This window comes from Lissotriton vulgaris, chromosome 3_1 (genome assembly GCF_964263255.1).
Source record: "Lissotriton vulgaris chromosome 3_1, aLisVul1.2, whole genome shotgun sequence".
Classification (NCBI taxonomy): Eukaryota; Metazoa; Chordata; class Amphibia; order Caudata; family Salamandridae; genus Lissotriton; species Lissotriton vulgaris.
Window position 1 is genome coordinate 1220658616 of NC_141689.1, and position 19150 is coordinate 1220677765.

Below are 19150 nucleotides of genomic sequence, written 5' to 3' on the forward strand. Positions count from 1 at the left end.
AGGCCACCATGTCCGTGATTGCTTTTAAATAAAGCAATCACTTTGTTTCATCGTTCTATAAGCTCAAATAGAACAATTTAAGCTAAAAGGCAAAACCAAGTACGGAATACCTTTATCGGTCGTATGGGGCATTAGACCACAAATCCAACAATTCGTTGTATTCATCACTAACTGGTGTTGGTGCCAAAGTTGAATAAAGGAATTATTGGCAAATTCCAGTCGTCTAACTACCTCATGTTCAGGCAAAGGATGAAAAGAATAAGAAGAAATAGTAGGTGTAGGTTGCACAGTGGGAATAAACGTCACTTTAAAAGAGAATGTCACATAACCAATTAAAAATATCATTAAACTCAATAGCAAAAACAAACATGGTATTAAGAATCTTTTCTGCGTAATTAGCTTGCATATTCTTATTCTTAAAATTCATTGTCCTTACAGGTCTCTCCAACTCAAAGAAATCCATCCTAACTAAATATGCTGCTCGCGATGGTAGGGTGTTCTATGCTAAGGAATGCCTCTGTCAACTCAGGGCAACTCCCTTAGGCCAACCAGAACCTTCAACCTAGTGTCTCAGGCTTGCACTCCAAAGACTTGGCACCGCGACCCTACAGCTGAACCCGGATGGCGGTTCGAAAAACAAAAATGAGTAGATCCTCGGTGGAGAGTTAACCTGCAAACAGAAAAATCATAAAAACTTTATTTCTTTATTAGTCCCACGACTCTTGGTCGCAAATTATAACGATCTTTTCCAGGCAATTCTTGATCTTTGAACAAGAGTTCAGGGTCAGTAGTGTTCAATCAATTCAAAGGAGGCGCAGCTTCTTGCAAGAGATCGTCTCTTTCTTTCTCAGAGTTTGTTCCAATCAGACGAGCATCGCTGAATGGCAAAAATCGTGGCACAGTTTCTGTTTCAGAGTCTAGGAGTCCTTCCTGGGCCCACCGGTCGTACGGTAAGGGCAATGGTGCCCGCTTGCAATGTATGCCGTGGATCCAGTGTTTCTTGCCTTGCACTCGCACTGCAGAAAGTGTAGACAGGAGCACTAGATACGGTCCTGTCCAGCTGGGCTGCTCGTTCTTGCTCCGCTGAAAGTTCTTCACAAAAACCCAGGCACCGGGTTCAATGGCATGGCCTGGATCTTCGGAAACCTGTGGCAGGCTATTGTAAACCTGTTGGTGTAAAACACGCAGTTTAGCCGTCAGTTCATGCAAGTAATTAAGCAACACAGGATACTCGAGATCACTAAACTTTGTTGGTCTTGGTACACCCCAAATATTCGCTGGGCGACCAAACACAACCTCATACGGACTCAAACCCATTCGCGAATGCACAGTCATTCTTGTGGACAGAAGCGCTAAAGGCAAAGCATCTGGCCATTGTAAACCAGTGCTCGCTTGGATTTTGGCTACTTTTAACTTCAAGGTGCCATTATAGCACTCGACTAAACCAGCTGATTGGGGGTGATTTGCAGAGTGGAACTTCTGCCGAATTCCTAATCCCTCACATACTCTCTTCATTACTTGACCCACAAATTCACTCCCATTGTCACTCCAAATAATTCTCGGCAAGCCAAATCTAGGGAAAAACTCCTTTATTAGGGCTTTCGCTGTGGACAAGGCAGTATTGTACTTCAAAGGATAAGCTTCCACCCATCTAGAGAAGGAGCAAACAACCACCAAGACATATTTCAGTTTGTTGCACCTCTCCATGTGGATGAAATCTAGCTGCAAAGCCTCAAACGGATATGTAGGAGGAGCAAAATGACCAGCTGGTGTTGGAGTTCCCTTACCAGGATTATACATCAAACACACCATACAGTTCTTAACCAAATTCTCGGCACATTTGGGAATCCCCACATTCTGCCAAACCGGAGCCAACAACTTACAAATCCCTTTCACGCTGATATGTGCCATACCATGAGCCATTGTAACTACTGGAAGCACATACGCGTCAGGCAACAACCATCTTTGATGTTCGGACAAATCAGTCCAACAACCATTCAAGTCCAATCTACCCTTACTTTCTCTCCAGTCATTCAACTCTTTCTCTGTAGCTTCAGCTTGGATGGATTTCACACTCTCAATCGTATCTTCACACATACTTTTCTCTGGAACCCATCTCGCCGGACCTGCAACATACATTCGACTCATCACATTTCTCGCAGTTTATTTCGCAACTTCATCCGCAAACGCATTTCCGCGACCAACATCAACCGTAACTTTCTTATGGGCACTGCATTTCACAATCGCTACTTGCAACGGCAAAGTAAGTGATTCAAGAAGTTCATTCACCAACTGCCCATGTTGGATCTTCGTTTCATGTGAAGTCAAGAACCCACGTTCACGCCACAAACGCCCAAAGCTATGAGCCACACCAAACGCATACTGGCTGTCAGTATACACATTCACTTGTTTACCTTTCGCCAACACACATGCTCTCGTTAATGCAATCAATTCTGCTGCCTGCGCTGAATTATGTGGTATACGTGCAGCTTCAACAATCGTATGCAAAGTCGTAACAGCATATGCCGCAGTCGTATCACCATTCGGCAACTTAAAGCACGAACCATCAACCCACAAAGTACCATCACACTCTGGAAGAGGAGTATCCCTAAGGTCTATTCTCCCTTTCGTTTCTTCCTCAGTTCTCAGAAAACAATCATGTTGTTCTTCATTATCATCTGTTTCAACTGAAATTGGCAACAACGTGGCTGGATTCAATGTGTTGCATCGTTTAATGTGCACATGACTCGCTAACAAGGCCAACTCGTAACCCGACAACCGAGCACTAGTTAAGTGCTGTGTCTTGGTACGGTTCAACAAGGTATCCACTGCATGTGGAACCATTACTACTAACATGTTGTCCATAACCAAACCAGCAGATTGTCGAATTGAAACGGCCGCTGCCGCTGTAGCTCTCAAGCAACTCGGCAACGCTCTAGCTACCGGATCTAAAGTCGACGAAAAATATGCAAATGGACGTTGCTTATGGCCAAACTGCTGAGTCAACACTGACAATGCACATCCCTCTCTCTCGTGGACATACAATGTGAAAGGCTTACTGTAGTCGGGAGTACCCAAGACAGGAGCCGAACACAACGCATTACGTAATTCGGAAAAGCTCTTCTGACATTCGTCGGTCCAAGGAATAGGATTTGGAGTATCCTTAACAGTAAGAGCTATCAAAGGCTTCGCTACCAAAGAAAAATTAGGGATCCGCTGTCTACAGTACGACGTAATACCCAAAAACGCACATACTTCTCTCTGTGTTGTAGGAACACTCATTTTCGCAATAGCTTGAATTCTTTCTGGGGTCAGTTTCCTTCCCTCCTTCGATAAGAGGTGACCTAAATCCAACAGTTACTTCTTGTCGACAATATTGCAACTTGGAGAGAGAAACTTTGTGATGAAAATCAGACAAGGTGGCTTCCCCACAAATCTCTTCATTGTCAGCGGCGATTAGCAAATCGTCAACATATTGAATAAGGGCAGCACCATCAGGTAAAACCAACAAATCAAGTTGTTTTTTTCAAAACTTGGCTATAGATCGATGGACTCTCGCAATAGCCTTGAGGAGTGCGCTTAAAGCAGAAACTTCGTCCTCCTAAAGAGAATCCAAAGATATCTCTACTTTCCACAGCAAACGGGATGCTGAAGAAAGCATTCTTCAAGTCAATCACCGAAAACCATGTGGCTGTAGCCGGAATCAGAGTCAACAAAGCAGTAATATCAGGTGCAACAGGAAACTGTGGAACAACAATCTTGTTCACTTCGCGAAGATCGATCACAAACCTATATACAGGAGGCTGTGAAGAATCTGTTCTCTTCAGAACAGGCAAAACGGGACAATTACACACATTACCTCTCGTTTCCTCAATTACACCCTTTTCGATCAGATCATAGATAATCGCCAAAAGTGCTCGCTCACCATCACTCGAGATACAGTACTGTGGAATGCGCGGTAACCTAGCATTTGCCTTCAGCATCACAACATATGGAGGAATCTCTAAAAGACCTACATCATTCGAACCAACAGCCCACAATGAATCTGGTAAAGAAGACAATTCAGGTGGAAGTCTGTCTTTCGATATGTACACCGGAGAGATCACTCTCACACCCAACATAAGATGTACTCCTGACGGAGAACAATACAACGTGGCATATAATCTCTTCAATAAATTCAATCCCAACAAGTTCTCACCGCAACCTGTAGTCAAAAAGAGGGGTGCTTCAAACTTACAAGGTCCAACAGAAAGAGACAACGGAGCAGAAATCGAATTTGTAACCGGGGCGCCAGAAAAACCTACAGAAACATTCTTAAAGCAAGACAAAGGAGCGCCAGGGAGTTTAGAGTGTATTATAGAACTCTTCGTAGCACCAGTATCTAGCAGAAAAGGCTCTGACACACCTGATGCAATCACTTCAACATAAGGTCCACTCTGATCTACTGGAACTGAAACAACTCCCTCTCTTTGTCCATGGCTGTCCTAGCAATCATTACCATCCACTTCCTCACCTTCGACATAGTAGTCGTCCGTATAGTACTGTGCTGTCCTACCAGACGAACCTTGCTGCTGATCAAAAGTATTCATTAAATTCTGTGGAGGCAAAGAACGCCCATTCTGTCCTCGACCTCTACCTCTAGGTGCTTGTTGAGCACCTCGACCTCTTACACCAGAGGCACCATTCGTGCGCTGTAATAAAACCGGACAACTATTCTTAAAATGGCCCTCTTCTTTACAATACGCACACTGATTAGGCCCATACGGAAAACGCTGTTGAGAAGACTCGTTCCTTTGCGAGTTTCTCAAATATTGCTGATTCTGTTGATAATCGCGTTGATTACTAGTACGGGGTGGATAAGCTTGTTGAAGAAGAACTTTAGTCTTCAATTCCTTAGTCTTCTTATCCGCTTTCTCTAACTCATCTTTGCGCCTATTTTCATAGTACTGGGCTGTAGCTAAAATCTGCGCTGACGTGGAAACAGCCCAAGCACTTTCAGAATCTTTCAGCTTAGTACACAATTCGGGAAGCAAACAATCTCTGGCCACCCTCAGTAGCCATATCCTGACCACTATGATCCACAAAGGTCTCTTCAAACCGCGTGAAAAAGTGGGACACCGTCTCGTCTTTCTTCTGCTTACAAGCAGACAACTTGTCCCAATTAACACGCACTTCAGGCATCAAAGTCTTCATATAATTAATTATCCTACCAGGGAGTTGAGTAATGAGATCTTCAGGCTTAGCACCTCCAACCTGTCTATCATTCACAGCACTAATATTAACCCATGTATCACCGAATTCTTGGTCATGATCCGTATGTCGAATCGTACTCCAAATGGGCTGTGGGACAACATTTCCAAACAACATATCTATGTCTGCTAAATTCATAATGCACAAACCCCAGTCTGAGTGAGCTCTTTATAATAGCCTGCTGGATTTTTGCGCGGATCAGGCAAAGACTGCTTATTTGCCAGAACTTCAACACGCTTCCAAGGAACATGTACCCATACTCGCTGAAAGTGCGCAACCACAGCTGGATTAGCATTAGGATCAGCAGGTCTCCAAACTGGAGGAACCTCACGCATCGTATATTGACGCGCTTTTCTCCTAACTGACGAATCAGGCTCAAACAATCGCTCAGAAGGAGTGTCGCTACAAAACGACAAGATAGTCGCAACTGCTCTTCCAACATCACTCAGACCCACAACGGTCCCTTTCGCAAATTCAGAACATATTCGATACAACTCATCAGGAGCTTTACCTACTTCTTCCACCCATTGTTCATGGAGGAACACACACATCATGTCAAAGAGGTACCGCTGCTTTGGTGCTTCCCATTGAAGGAAGACATCCATAACACCCTCAAGATCATACTGAGAAGCGTACATAATCCATTTACGCACCAAATGATCCAAAACTGTACGTTCAGTTGTATCAGGCAACTGACTATGTGATTGTCTACGCTCACTAACCGGATACATACCCAATTGTCCCAACAAAGGAGAAAGGAAACCAGAAAAAGCAGCAGTCATTCTCTGTCTAGCAGAAGGAGAAGATGAAAGAATAAGAGAAGACGGAACAATAGTAGAAGAATCCAAAGTCGGAGCAGAAGGAGTATTATAGATAGGCGTAGGAGTAGCAGACGAAGGAGGAGGCAAAGTTGGCGGCCCCTGAGGAGGCTGCGCCAAAGGAACAGTAGCCAACGGAAGAGGAGCTGGCTGTGGAGGAATTGCAGGTGGCAAAGGAACCGGAGGTTGCACAACTACAACTGCTGGCGGTGGTGCCGTAGCATCCTGTGCATAAGGAGGTGGCGAACTCAAGAGGTGCGACATTAAAGGATCTTTCGCAAGATCTTTCTTTTCTTCCTGCTCTGTATGCGGCAAAACTGGGTAGCATTTGTCTACCGCTAACTTCCTAACCCTAAGCATCTGCTCGCTCCCTTGCTCTTCCTCATTATCCCTATACGCTATAGCAGCTTGCACCATTGACAAACCTCGCTCTCGTTTATTCTTCTTCACTAATTTAATTTCTTTCTGTTTGGCCTCTTTGCGCCATATGCGAAAAGAGTCAAACATTGCCGGCCGGGCTTTCTTCTTGAACAGTTTAACTTCAAGATTATCTAGAATCTCAGTTTCAAAACTACCATAACGGGGCCACTGTAGGACACCGTCTTTCCTCGTATATTTTACCCAGATGTCATTATAACTAATGGGACCCACACCATGCTTTACATATAATTCATATGTAGGAGTTCCAATCGGAGGAACCGGACACGAATCATCTAACCGGGAATCCTTAGAACAACCACAACCAAATATCTTTCCAAGTCTGCTAAAACCAGGCATCGTGCTCACTAGTCTAGCTTCAAACTATAAGGGAAATCTCAAAACGATAGTCTCGTGAATACACGAGTCCCTTGGCTTTGGGGCCTGCAGGTACCAAATCGAAGCGATCCACTAAAGGATACCAAAACACACTAAGGACTGGGAGACGCTCCACTCATACTAAACTGAAATGTCGATGACGTCACCAGAAGACCCGTCTATCGTCTCGCTCTACAAATCGTCTAAGGCTCCAAGAAAGGGCGACAGTCAGGGAAGCAGTCCTTCATAGCCGTCGGAAAGTGGGGAACCTCGCAGCAAAGACTTTCGGACCATGACGACATACAGGGGTCGATGAAGTGGCTGGCCTTCCTCCAGAATTTCCACACAAAGCTCTCACAATCTTCGGGCTTGGACCGGTACCGCTGAAGTCGCCCCATGTTGGGCGCCAACTGAAGGACCAGGTTTTAGAACCTAGCGGCGCCAGGAAAAACGCCCGATGCCTTCGAGTTCCACTGCCTCGGCAAACAGAGACACGGGATGCTGCTTGATGACCTCAAAGACCAAAGTTTATTTGCTGCAACCAGGAACAGAGGTCTATGAATCACAACACGGGTGGTTCGCTAGAGACTGCACAAATTCAATGAGCAGAGCATGGTCTTTTATGCCAAAAATCACATTCCAAAGGTGGCATTGGTTACATACAAACTAACCAATCACGGAGTGACATTTCAAACATATCGCATGACGACAATCCCACTTTCCGTTGTCCAGCCCACCAGAAATGACCGAGCAAATTCCAATATCCTGTTCGGTCAGGCCGGACAAACCCATCATAAAACCTCAACCCTAAGCATGAGCGGGAAATCCGTTACGCTTGCGGATTTTGCGGATTTTCGGGGAAATCCGCAATCCGCGAATTTTGCGGATTTCCCGCAAAATCCGCAAAAAAAAATCCGCAAACGTAACGGGTTCAAAAGTTGAACCCCCACTCATGCAACTATTTTACAATGGCGCCAGCAAGCTGCCAGCGCCGTTGTAAATTGTTACAAAGTTAGCTTGCACAGGAACCACTAGATAAAACGAAGCAGGTGCTGCTTTATTTTATCTCAGTGCTTCCTGTGCAAGCTAACTTTGTAACTATTTTACAACGGCGCTGGCAGCTTGCTGGCGCCATTGTAAAATAGTTGCATGGCTGGGCACAGGTCAGGTCTGCAGCTCACTCAAGGGACCCCTGCGCCCTTCGGGGCGATTGCATAGTAGCACACACATGGTCGCTCGAACTAGTTGATGCTCAAATTCAGTGACTCATTCATTAGCCCAAAAACAATCGTGAGCGTCGTCGAGGCTGGACAAGTGTGCCTTCTTCCCAAATCTACCGTGGAAAATCAGCTGTGATGCTGGATAGGCTTTGCATCCTTGACTTTCACGAGCGCAATACCCGAGCTTCTTTCTCTTCATCTGCTGAACTGATCTTTCTCTGACCTTTTATTCACACAAGAGGCACATACCCTACTGGGCACATTGTGTTCGCACGGGTTTCTGCAAGTTTGCACGCGTTTTGTACAATTTCGCAATTTGCGAAATTGTACAAAACCCTCGCGAACTTGCAGAAACCCGTGCGAACATAAAAAAAATCCGCAAATTCGCGGGAATTCGCAGATTTTGCGGATTGCGAGTTCGCAAATCTGCAAAATTCGCGAACGCGAGATTCGCAAAATTCGCCCATACCTACTCAACCCAAATCAGTAATCATGTTGTGAAGGAAGGAGCAGAAACAGATTGGAAGCAAGATAGAAAGGTGGGTGCAGTGTACTGTAAACTCCGGCACGTCCTGCTCTTTGATCTTTATCTGATCAGCTGCTTAACAAGGAACTGGCTCAGCGAGGTCAGCCTCGAGCAAGGAGTCAGTTCGGCCAGGTCATTCAGAAGTCAGCTAAGGTGTACGGGTCTCAAAGACTCATTCGGCCGTAGTCATCGGCCTATGTGAGGGCAACCACACAAAATGGCCGCCACACACAAAATGGAACCCGAAGGTTCAAACGAAATCCCTAAATACATAGTGTTCTCATAGATCGATTAATGCGGAAACACTCGTACATACTGCACTCGTGATTTGCGGTCCGCTGATACCAAAATCGTCTATTTCCGACGACCTTTATTGAACGGGTTCGGAACCACAAACCAGACCCTCAAACTACGGAACTACAGTGGGACCACTGCCTGCTCTTAAAAAATGTTTGTACTATCATTCACAAAGGGGAAGGGGTCCCCTTGGGACCCCGTTCCCATTTGCGAGTGGTTACCACCAACTTGAAGTTGATGGTAAAAGGTAAATGTTTTGTAACCGCATTTCGGTCGCAACACATTCTTACACACTGCTGCAATTCAGTATTAGGAAGGGACGCCCTAAACACGCCCCTTCCTAACAACAAATCGCAAACCCTATTTGCGATTCGGTAATAGGTTACAGATTTGCAAATAGGATTTGGTACATAGGAAAAACCATTTTTTCCCGTATCAAACGGCCCGATTCTGCAAATCAGGCCGATTGCGAGCAGAAAAAAGATACATACATGTGGCCCTATATTGCCTCCCTATTCCCGTTGTATTAGGGGTGGCTGTGAAACAACACTTATGCATTGGTTGGGTTTGGACTGTTGTTTTTCAGTGCTTAACTTTTGGAAAACAGAACAGTGCGGAATGGGTGGAATGGGGGGAGCAAAGGTTATCTGAGGAGCCAGTAGTTGCTGACTTCCTGAGTTGCTGAATAGCAAGGCCCGCTAGCATTGATTTTACCTCAGGCCGCTCTCATCCACTACCTCACACTTTTAGTTTTTTTTGTCTTACTCTTGTAGGTTATTTTTCACCCCTCTTTGTCATTGTTTTATCATATAAGGTATAAAGTACACCCTGCCATACATTATAAAGAAATTCCAAGTCCCCAAGGAATTCCATAATAATATAGGGGTAAGAGGGCAAAGACAAATTCCTTTACAGGGTTATGGAACTCTGAGGTGACTTGAATTATCCTCGTCATGTACAGCAGGTAGTACTTTATCCCATATAATACATGGTCACATCATCACCAATCACACAAAACACTTAAACTCTTGGTGCTTAGCTCTTACAGAAAGAGTGAGAATGTTCGTAAACATGAAGAATAAAAATAGAATCTTTAGTGCAAAATGAAACACATCAAAAACCTGTTAGACATTTGTGGCAAAAAGATATCAAAAACAGTTCAATACAAGTCAGGTTGTTTAAAGCTGCTGTAAGTTAGAATCTTTCTGCATGTGTAGAAACATGCAGAAAGATTCTAACTTTTCTATATTTATCAAAGGAATGCAAAAAATAATCATGTTCTTTCTGCTAGTCACTCTAAACAAGAAAAATAGAGCAGAAGAAAGAAAAGCAACGTTTCCTTTTTGTTGCTTTAAACAGATGTTCCATGAGCTGACCTACCTTCACATTGGCTGCTGGTTCTTCCAGCAGGTATTATGACATCCAAACTCAGCTTTAATAACTTATCGCAGTCCAATTCTGAATTGTTTTCTTTCCAATGGGTAACTGAGTGTGTCACTAGGTGCCGATTATAAAGAAATCAGAGACAGGGGTTTATTCAGGGATTGCAGAATCCCATTTATTATAAAGGAAGTAGAGCTGTACATTTATACAGGGATTGCAGAATCCCATGAATTATATTTATCTTCCTCCTTCTTTTTCATCTCCCCCTCTCTGTGTTTTATTCGTGGGGAAGATATAATGATAATCCCAAAAATGATTACCGGTGCCAGCCAACTGCAACCGCAGGCACACATTATGAAGTTGGTCTCTTTGGTGCTGGTGAACCTCATTTACATAGCAGCGTGCTCCTTGGAAAAGAGGTCCACCATCTCCAGACATCCTAAGATTAGACAAGATCTTTCTGGTTTAATGCTGGACAGTGTCTGAAAGAGACCTGTCTGTGCTTGCATGAGTCCATGAATGTGTGTGTGTGTGTGTGTGTGTGTATAAGCTTTGCCTAAGCTGGAGATTCTTTTTTATGGAACTCAGGTGTAAATGATTTTCTCCCTATGCATTGGTTTTTTTTGCTGGTATAGAATATAAGTGATTACATCCATTAAAGGAAGACAACCGTATAAGTCAGGTAATATGCGTGATCTTATTTAGTACCGACTTTTGGATTGAGTAATTCTTGCTTATTTGGAATTTTACTGTTTTAACAAAATTCACAAGCATGTCTGGCGATATATTTGACATTAACATTTCAATTTTATTGCCACTTTGGTTCTCATAAATTATATTTTAAATTGTAAATTGTAAAGTTGTGTTAGGAATGTGCTCTTGATATCTCATGTGTTTAAAATGTATTTTCAAGATTCTATACATAGCCCCACCACCCCAATTTGTTTCTTGCATGGTTTAAAAAAGTAAAAAAGCAATCCAGATATGAAAAGAGGGACCTTGAATGTCTGTTTATGCCTAGACTAGCAATGTACTGTCCATTCCTCTCAACCAATGGTAAGCAGCTGCTTTTAACTGGCATAAATAAAATACTTGCCACTTTGGCAAGTTGTGCTTTTCCATTGTTTTAGAAAAAACATTCAATTTTCTGATAATAAAATCTGGCAGTTATTAGAGGCATTTGAAGTCTTGGCTGCACGTTGTGTTTTTAGATCTGGCCTGAAGATATAGGCATAATAAATGACTCATGTTTACTAGAAAAAAATCATCAATAAAAAAATACATAAATAGAAGTTCTTTGGGTCAGCAGCCTTCATCAACTGAAAACATGTCATTCACATTTTGCTTTCACCCATCACAGCATGGGAGCATGGGAGAATGGGGCAATGACCACTTATAGCATTAGCTTTCCTCCATGTGGGTGATGGCATGTTGCCTGTACACATGGGGCACACCCACCTACAAAGAAGTGGTCTTTAGTTCCAGGACTCCTGAGCCAAGATCTGCATTCATTAATGTTTTTCTTATTTTTTTACCATTATTTGACTTTGCCAGTATTTTATTTGGTGAAGGCCCAACAGGTCTCCAAACACTGCTGTTTGGCTCCTCACTTTCTTTCCCTACCACCACTTATAGTGTAGTGTGCTTCATTCTGCATGAGAACTGCTTGTGATTTTCTGATGGATGGATGTTGTGCCATTGCATCCGCTTACTCTTTGTTGCTGTTTTGCCGTCTTTATTTTAACTCCCTCTGCTGATCTCCATGACGCTTAAAATCAACAGAGGAGGAACTAAAGCAAAGTGATGGATTGAAGCCTCTGGGAGTGCAGGCTGATGAAGTGAGGACAAGGGTGGTAAGTTGTTCAGTGAGAGGGGTGCAAGACTTAAAAACGTGAAAATTGTGTTGTAGAGACCACATGGCTGGTGTCTGCAGTGCCCTTAACCTAGGCACACCCAGTGACGGAACGAAACATGATCGACCTCCCTGCAAAGTACAAGGAGGGGCCCCTACTTCTCTGGCCCACTACTTATCACTTTTGCCAAAGGAGCCTCCTGGAGCTCGGCCTCCCACACCGTGGGGGATGTGGGGGCTTACGTTACGCCACTAGGAACACCTTTGCACCTATGGCACTTTGGGACATGCCCCGCTCGCTGAGATAAAGCTGGCAGCATTGATAGGGGCGATACCTATGGTGTTTTGCTTCAGCTCAGCCTTTTTTTCTTTTGAGGGAGCTGTGTCTGTGGTACAATTGGATCAGTGACCATTCACAGTGCCCAAATAATATTCTACTCCATTTTAGTTTAGGCCTCTGTATTAGGATATTGCATAGATTATATGGATTACATGGATTAGAAATGAATGGTAGAAGCTTGAATCTCAAAGTTGTTAGGCAACTGCACATATGAAACCACTGGCTCAGAGGGTATCGCACAGAGGGGGCAACACACTAAATATGCCTTCTAAATTTTGTAAGTCCCTGAAAACTGCAAAACGTTTGACTCTCATTGAAAAGCGGTGCTCCCACTAGAAGACTTATCAAATTTAGGAGAGAGACTGTGAGAAGAGGTGGACACAAGCAGCCCTTTAGCCCCTATATCTACTACCATCCCAAACATAATAAAATAAACTAACTCAGCTGGCTTCACATTACCTCTAAGGGCTCTGGAGGTTAATATACCTTGTCAGTTCCAGACAGTTCTACCAGAAACTGAATCAGAAGTAGCAAAGGACAACCTGCCAGAGCAATCTAAGTGCTACCTTCCTTCTGAGGCAGCCTTTACGGGCAAGATTTTGGCTCAACTCAAAGAAGTTTTTGCCAGATTAGCAGGAAGGGGCAGATCAACAAGAAGGGTTTTTGCATTATTCCAGCCCCAAAAGGCTGCTACAAAAGCTGTGACCTATAGTAGCAGTGGTAAAGACCAACAAACTATGGAACCCAATGGCATTCAATTCAATGATATTGAAGGGAGAGCGCAGAGGCTTCAGAATATTGGGCTGCAGAGACCATCAGACATGAACTCATCACAAGGGGGAACCTCTGGACACTGTAGGAGGAACCAAAACCAACATTGAGTCACTTTTTTGTTATGTTAGAGAAAGTGTTGCTCGAGGTTAAGTCAAGAGAACCACTCCAGACGTCCCAACCTGTGTATAACTGGGATACCAGAGCATGAAGAGGATGTCATGAGCTCTATTCTATTTATTGAGGGTTTGTTAAAATCAAATGTACCGCCAGATTTTAGGTAAGACATGACGATAATGGCCATATAATTTACTCGCAAGCATCGGCCAAAGTGAAATTTCGTAGCACTATTTTGATGAACTTTTCGGATTATGTAGCTAAAACAGCAATCCTGGCCTAGGCATTCAAGGAGAAGTTGTTTTTGATTCAGAACAACTTTTCTTTAAAAAAAAAATCTGATATGACCACAGAAACCTCTCTTAGATAGAAAGTATTCAAGAGTAGGATAGCACAATTACAAGCAAAGGGAGCAAAGCATCTATTGTCCAACTTTCTAGATTAAATTGCTAAATGAGGGAATATTCCAAATGTTTCATTTGGATAAAGATATTGCCTATTTCCTGAAATCTAGTGGCTGACTGTCCAATTTAAAGACCTGATTTGAAGGGTAGGAGTTGGGGTTGGGCGAAGAGTGAGAGAGAGCCTGGAGGAGGCAGTTTGGATGCCAGGTCTGTGAGTAGGAAGTTGGATAATACTGTTATTTACAAGCAGGAAAAAGTGAAGCACCTGCGGAGCAAGGCGCTTGTAAGTAAGCCCCCAAATACTAATATTCATACTTGGCAGAGCGATACTGAAGGCTGTTGGTTCTGGGTAAACCGTACAATAACCTCAGTGCAGCTAACACTGATCAATTTGAAGCTCCAGGAGAAAATAACCCAGGACCATTTACTACATTATTTCTGTCACATCACTTTTTAGAATTCCTGAAGAAACAGTGATGGGAGGTTTCAGTTTCTTACGAGACCCAGAAATCGACACCACAACAATAATTAAGAGAGAGCATAAAGGTAGGACAGCTAAGATTTTTAGGGTCTCATTTATGAAATGTGTTGCATTGCTGCAGTAAAGAAGCAATGCAACAGTTTTCACTGTGCCCTTCTTGCGACACCATGGATGTGCCGTATTTACTGTACAGCGTTCCATGTCACAAGGAATGACAGATGCGCTAGGAATCCTGACTTATCTGTTGGCGCAAAATTCACGCATTGCTGTAGTTGTGACGTAAGCATGACGCAACTCCGCAATACATGGGGGAGACATATACACATTGCACTGCGTCACCGATACGCTTGCTATGAGGCAGGCATAAGGTTTTGACACAGTGGGGTCCTAGAAGTGGCTGAGTGAAATCTGATAGATTTCACTGCTCCACTACTACAAGGCTTTCTTGCGGGGAAATGCCTACCCTGGATCACTGAAACAATATCGACGGACCGAATATCGAGTACAAAAAATATAGACATAAATATATCGAGTACAAAAATATCGACTCCCAATACTTAAACAAAAAACTACACAAATATCGACTCCACAATATCACACCCCAAAAAAATCGAAAACAACATTATCGACCCTAAAAAATATCGGAAAATAAAATATATCGACTTTCAACACATATAAAGACATAATCAAAAATAACGAAAAAAATATAGACCACTAAAATATCGCTAAGTCAAATTATCGACTTCAATATACATAATAAAAATACAAATTTATCACGAAAAAAACATAGTAAATCGTAACATAAATCAGCATACTTATATAAAATATAACATACTACAATCAAGCAATAAATAAACAGCAACATTTATAACATATAAAAAAAATTATAATACAATAACTTCACATAATATAATCATATAAAACATTATACAGCTCACATTACAAAACAATATTAAATAAAAAAGAAAGAAAAATAAATGCTCCACAATATAAAACCATTACCTGGCGTCTACAAAACGAATCACAACTAATAAAAAACACCAAACAATTAAATAGACCAATCAAATCAACCAACACATAAATGAAACACTATATAAAGAAAGAAAACACACAATTAGATACCACTTGGTGCAACAAAATGTGAAGAAGGGGAAACTCTGCCAAATTTTCACCAGAACAGAAAGCTGCTACCATCAAACAAAGGATAAACGAAACAAAAGTAAGTACCAATACCTGACATTAACTACTAGGCTTAGCACTAAAAGCTACAAATAATAAATTAAACAATAAACTAATAATTTTCTTTTATTTTTACCATGTATTGCAGATATACCAAAATTAAAGAAAAAAAGGCCAACATTTACAAACCTATCAACTCTAAAAACAAAGTAAGTATGCAAACTGAAATAACAGAGACAACTTATAAAACAAAACTTAGCAAGAAAACGTCCAAATGAAAAGGAATCCAATAATGCTAAACAAAACATATACAATAAATAATTGTACTTTTGCCAATAGAGCCATCAACAAAAGAAACAGAGAGGAAAAGCATCAAAAAACACAGCACAGCCTTCCAAACAACTGAAAAACAGGTAAATATACTGTGAAAATGTGATAAATGTAATGATAAACGTAAAACGATTCTAAATTTCTCAATGTAACATTTATTTACTGTAGAAAGAAAACAGAACAATGGCAGAAGAAGCTAAATTTATAACTTCACAGAAAGGCAAAATGCTTCTTTGTTATATGGGCTATACATATACCCAAGAAAAACAGCATCAATTGAAAGTGTTTTGGAAATGCAGCAAATATTACAATAATAAATATTATGGTTGTGCTATAACTCAGGAAACAACTGTAAGTAACACAACAGAACATAACCACCCTCCCAATGGGACAGAAATAGAAATTAGACAAATGCTTGACTCACTAAAAGAAGCAAGCACTAACACAGACCGCCCATCTACAACTATTCTTAAAGACCATCTAAGAACTCTCCCCCAACATGCAGCAAGCCAACTCCCTTCTAAAGATTCTCTAAAAAGGACAATAGCTATGTAAAAAAAGAACAACTATAGCTACACAACCTGCCTCAAAAACCTTTGAGCAATTCCAAATTACCCCTGAACTAACAATAACCCATAATAACGAACCTTTCATCATATATGACAATGCAGCTAAAGAAAAAAGAATTATAATGTTTGCTACAGCAGACAATGTGGTGAAATTACACCAATGCGAAACATGGATGATGGACGGCACATTCTCAGTATGGCCAAAACCATTCTATCAATTATACACCATCCATGGACACTATCAAAACTGCAATATCCCCTTCATATATGCCCTACTACCCAACAAACAGCAAACAACCTATACTGAGGTACTAAATAAAATAAAAGACCTAACAAATAATTACTTCCCCCAAAAAATTATCATTGACTTTGAGAAAGCAATGATAAATACAATTCTAAAGACCTACCCTCACACAGCAATCCAAGGTTGCTACTACCACTTTAAAAAATGTATATGGAAACATATACAAAAATCTGCCCTAAGCACCCAATACTGCACTGACAGCACTTTTGCCTACCAGGCAAAAAAATGGATTGCACTGACCTACGTTCCAGTTACAGACGTAGCAGAACATTACAACCTATTAATAGACAGCCCCTATTATAAAAAAAAATTAAACAAATCTAAGCCCTCTCTTAGATTATTTCAAGATACATGGGTAGGGAGACTACACCGATCTGGACACAGAAGGCAACCAAAATTCCAAATACCCTAGTGGAACGTCTACCTAAGTACACTAAATAAACAAGCTAAAAGCAATAACGCTGTCGAAGGATGGCACAATGCTTTCCAAGCAGGTACAGGCAGAGGTTCCCTAACCCTACATAAACTCCTTCAAGCATTACAAAGGAGCAAAGCTACCAAGAACTCCGAATGGAGCAATCTATAACACAAATAGGCCCTAAACTAACTAAAGAAATGAAAAAAATTTACAACACCATACAAAGCCAGGTTACCCTATACCCAACTACCAGAGGCCTATCATACCTATCTATCATAGCTAAAACAATTCTTTAAACATAACTCACATGCCTACACTATTCAAATAGTAAACATAAAATATACATATTAAACACATGTTAGAAACTGTAACAAAATTATTCAAATATATTTAATATATTTATTTAAATATATCTAAATAATTTCCTTACAATTTCTAACATATACCGTAAAATTACATAAAAAATAACATGACAATCCCACCCAAAAAGAAGAAAAATAATTACTCACTTTGTTGCTGAAGAGAAACCTTTGTAACAAAATAAATCCTTCCTTGAGAAGTAATCCACCCAAACAATCCAAACGAGATCATCCAAAAATAACACGAAATCCCAAAAAGTTCTTCTCCAACACAATCCACTCAAAAACCCTTAAAAACCCGAAACTAGTTCCCAAAAACAGAAAAAACGCTCCATGGAAATGTAATATAAAAAAAAAAACACATCCATAAAGATTCTTCTCCATAATAGATCCAACGATAACCCATTAAAAACCCAAAAATAGTGTAAAAGATAAAAAACGCTCCTGGAAAACGCGATAATGTTAGAAAGTGCGTCTCTAATATATTGAAAAATAATAGACACCCTTCTTAAAAAAAAACCTCAATCTTCTCCCAAAAACGGCATCCACATGAAGTACCTGTAAAATAGAAAAAAAACATACCCACCCGCACACAATGCACCCCAACATACAATTTAAAACATTATTAAACATAATACAAAACATTTAAGTAACATTTCTAACCCTATTCCTACCTCCTCAACATACTAACCCAAAACGAGTAAACCGGAACCAAAACGATAACCGTAACTACCGCCTAAAACACACACATCCTACAACTAACAAACAATAGAAAACCTACACACACTCCACAAACACTCAAACTAAACATATATCTTAAATAAAGTACTTAATTAAACTTACCCTTACAAACGCGAAGCAGCCTCCAACCGTGAGCTCTTCCACGTCGAAATGACCCAAAATAACATGACGCGGTTACAAAATAGTCCCAAACAAACAAATAGTCCCATTTATATTAACATTAAATAACATCCTAAAATTATTTTACACATGTCACAATATACATTATGTAACTTGTATTTTTTTAATTGAACATAAATGTAACATTGTTATAAAAATTATTACAATGTACTATAAGTTATTTTCAATGAATTTATATTAAATAAACAAACACTTACCTCCATAAAAATTACTTACATTACAGTATGAATATGCAATACTGTTATTAATGTTACTATTATTTACTGTTTGTATAAACCAATAATTTACCTAAAAACATTACCAATGTAAACATACTTTACCTCTGTAAAATATCTTATTATTAATATTTTATATATTAATAATAATAATTTATTTAAAAAAACAGAAATGTAAATTGTATATTAATGTTAACAAGACCTACCTTTTTTATTAATGTACATAAATATGTGTACTACAAAAATTTTTCAAAAATACTACCACAATTTAAAAAAAATATAAAAATAGTTGTTGTATATGACTTGTCAAATAAATCTTTATTTCTACATTAAAAACTGTGAAATAAACAATAAAATATACACTTAATAAATATTACTTTACTTAAAAATTATTGTAATAAATTATGTTTGCAATAAAAGAAATTGGAGACAAATGTACAACTGTGATTAAAATGTAAATATTTAAAATTTATATCATGAAAATAAAAATGTACAGATAACATTAAAAAATGTCAATAACATTATTTTCTTATTTCTTATTTTATTACCCCCTTTTTGAAAATAATAAAATATTTAAAACATGCTGTGACTCTGAATAATT